The following is a 3,405-nucleotide window of genomic DNA, read 5'->3' on the forward strand; positions in this document are numbered from 1 at the left end:
ATTTTCTTCCTTGTTTAGTTGAGCCAAGGCCGACCTGCTTACTTATAGCTGCACTGACAAGGGACATAACTTACTGGGAAGTGTTGTTGTTATTATCATTTTTTTTAATTTGGTAGTTACACAAAGCCCTATTAGTAGTCACAAACTCCTGAAGATGGAGATCCTGGATATGTCATTTTTCCCCCCTTTCGTGTTTTCTGAGGCTGGCCATTAATAACAAGTTACTCAGTACTTGAGTCCAAGGCATTTTATGGTTGACCAGAAGTGTCTGGAGTATGAGAATGTCTTAAGTAAGTGACATCATCAGAAACAGGAAGTTAGAGAGCAGGCAGATTATTGGCAGTGTTGAGGTTCTGAGCTTACCTATAGATGGGGATCCATTTTGTGATCAAGCAGGCTGAGACATGCACGGCAACAGGATTTCAGTAGATTACTTAGTCAACACAAATAGACATTAGACTGCTGAAAATCAGAATTTGGGGCCAGGGAAGCATACTGATCATAATTGGTTTTGAGAACTGTTTGGGGACTGAGAGATCATAGTCCCCAGTGTACCTCATGACACCAGACAGAAACCTGGATATCACATTTAACTCTTCTTTCTCTTCTCCCCCTCACATGCAAATCACCCATACTTCTAGGCTTGTTGATTCTTTCACCAAAATAGCTTTCATCTTCCTCCTTCTCTAATCTCTCATGGCTCCTACTTTAATTTGGTCACTCATCAAGCCTCTATGATAATTATTGTTTTTCTTTGCCCAAAGACCAATGAATAAGGGTCTGTATCTCCCCTCATAACTCTTAATAGAAATATACTGGATCTGAATTTTAGGGAGAAGTTTACTCAAGTTTTTCATATTGATTTGAAAAATATGGCTAAATTTGGGCTGTATTGGAATACACTTATGTGGGTTGGCTACTGATTAAATGAATATACAGACTGACCAGTTAATGTTGTTGCTGTAAAATGTAGCACAATATATATTGCCTAACCCTAGTCCCTGTTTATAGTATTGAAGAGAAGGGAAAATTATTTTACTAGGAAAGGAAAATGAATAGATTCAGTAATTATATGCATTACATGTAGTGAGAAGATCTTGTTGGTAGTAGAGTGGTATAATCATGAGGTTGAATATGCTTGAATATGTTCTGTGTGTTAGTAAAAAAAAATATACCAAATCAGTGGAACGAGGCAACTAGGACTTTACTAAAAAATACATATCTTGGTCAGCAAGGTATGAAGAGGCAGGCAAGACAAGGAAGAAGATACTTTATAGTTCCATATTTATGTGACCATAGAAGTTAAGTGCACAAGGATCATGGTTGGAGACTAAGCAGAAAAGAGGTTTTGATCACGGATAAACTCTGCATGTGCCACCCCAGGTTGCCCTGGTTACTGTTGCCCTTTATGCTTATGACATGATAATGGACAAAGCTGTGGGCCTGTGATAAGTGGTAATGTGGTATGAAGCCCTAGACATTTCTTGTAAGCTTTCACTAAGGGTAAAAACCAGAGTGAAATTCAAGTGGAACTTCTAGTTACAGTTCTACTCACTGCGAAGAGTATGGATTATGACACAGCAGAACGACTGCTTATCATTATTATGATCAGTTGGATTCTCTTGTTCCTGTTTCTGTTAGTCTACTTCCTAAAACTGTGTTATTCTTTCCTGTTTTCATAGAAGACCAAGCCTTCCTAGCTTTCAGTAAAGAGAATGTGACCGCATTGGAAAATGCCAAATATAGACAAAATTGGATGAAATCTTTCCAAGGGGCAAAGCGCAGAGGTCAGTATCTACTTGTGTTATTAATGAGCCAAGAAAGTATTATATTTCACAGAGGTTACAGGGAGGCAGTGCCCAGATGGATAGAAGTAGGATTATCTTCATGAAAGGAATAAGGAAACAGATTTTACCACCTGGCTTTAGTTGAATTATGGGGGGAAGTCAGAATCTAAGAAAGAAAATGGACTGGGTGCAGAGTTGGAGGAAGCTTCAGGTAATTAAAAACTTGCATTTAAAGTCACATGGAAAGTTTAGGATGTCTACAAATATATCCTGACCCTTTTACAAGTAATTCCACCCTCAAGGGAAAGAGGAGAAAATTAGGAGGATTTTTAGTGCTGCAAGGACAGCCAAGCCTTAAGGGCAAGTTCTGATAATATTTTGAAGTTGTACCACCAGGCTCCAAAAGAGAAAAATTGTTAAGGCTAAATCTTTTCAAGATGGGAGGGGGTGATAATGGGCAGGGCAGCTTTTCATTGACTATCCCTAGAAAAGTGGTTAAAGAGAGGAAGATGATTAAGAGTAAATATTAGAAAACATTGAAAAGTTAGGCCCTGTACTGGTTAATGGTGTTTGTTTTTGTTTTTTAACTTGAAAAACTGTTTTAAAACTGTCATATTTAATCTTCTCTCGCAGGAAAACAACTATGGAATCTAAATAAAAAGAAGTTATGATGAAACTATAACTTGGACCAGTTCATTGAGTGCTAAATTGGTTTAAAAATGTGTTTAAAGATTTCAGATTTTGAAAAAATAATTACCAGCTTGGGAAGTGCCATTTCAACCATCAATTAAAACTACTTAATTGGACACAGAATATTTCCATTGGTAAAATTTTAAGATACTGCTTTAAGACAGTTTTGGGAACATGTTTGATTATCCTGCTCAAGTTAATTCTTGACTCCTGTGTCACAAGAGTCAAAAGCTATATATTCCCTCAGTTTGAGGATCCACTGTGATCCTGGAATATGTATACTAAAATAGAATAGGATGAGGATAACTGAAGTGTTGTTATAAATTAACTTGCCCTTTAAGTCACTAATCTTTGTACTCAAGTTATATGCAAAGGCTTCACCATGTTAGAAAGAATATATTTCTGAATCCTAATCCATATTTTCAACTGCCTGCTTAATATTTTCATTTTAATATCTGATGACAAACTGAACTTAATATGTACCCAACCAAGCTCTTCATTTGACACTCCATGTCAACCCCTCCTACAGTGTTTCCCATCTTAATTAATGACAACTTCAGTCTTCAGGTCAAAATATCTTGCTGTCTTTCTTGACCTCATTGCCACATCCCATATATTGTTTGTCAATAAATCTTACCAGCTCTATCCCTAAAATATAGTCCAGATTTGAGTCTTTCTAACTATTCCCACTGCCATTAACTTGGTCCAAAACCACCTACTCTTCCAAGATTAGTGTAGTAACCTCTTAACTGGTCTTCCTGACTATATTTTTGCCTCTCTTTAGAGGAGTCTTAACGTAAAATGTCAATAAGATCATGTCACTACGCTGTTCGAAACCCTCACATGACTTCCCAGCTCAGTCAGAGGTTTAAGCCAGAGTCTTCGCTATGACCTAAAAGGCCTGGTCATCATCTAGTCTCACTTCATC

General features: G+C 37.3%; 1 long non-coding RNA gene across 1 annotated transcript; it reads left to right on the top strand.

Moving 5' to 3' along the window:
* The first annotated feature begins 1,424 nt into the window (after window positions 1-1,424).
* Window positions 1,425-2,469, top strand: LOC139081109 (uncharacterized). Its single transcript, XR_011536080.1, has 2 exons — window positions 1,425-1,787; window positions 2,421-2,469. It is a non-coding gene; the product is annotated as an uncharacterized lncRNA (long non-coding RNA).
* Window positions 2,470-3,405: the final 936 nt, after the last annotated feature.

Source organism: Equus przewalskii, chromosome X (genome assembly GCF_037783145.1).
Source record: "Equus przewalskii isolate Varuska chromosome X, EquPr2, whole genome shotgun sequence".
Lineage (NCBI taxonomy): Eukaryota > Metazoa > Chordata > Mammalia > Perissodactyla > Equidae > Equus > Equus przewalskii.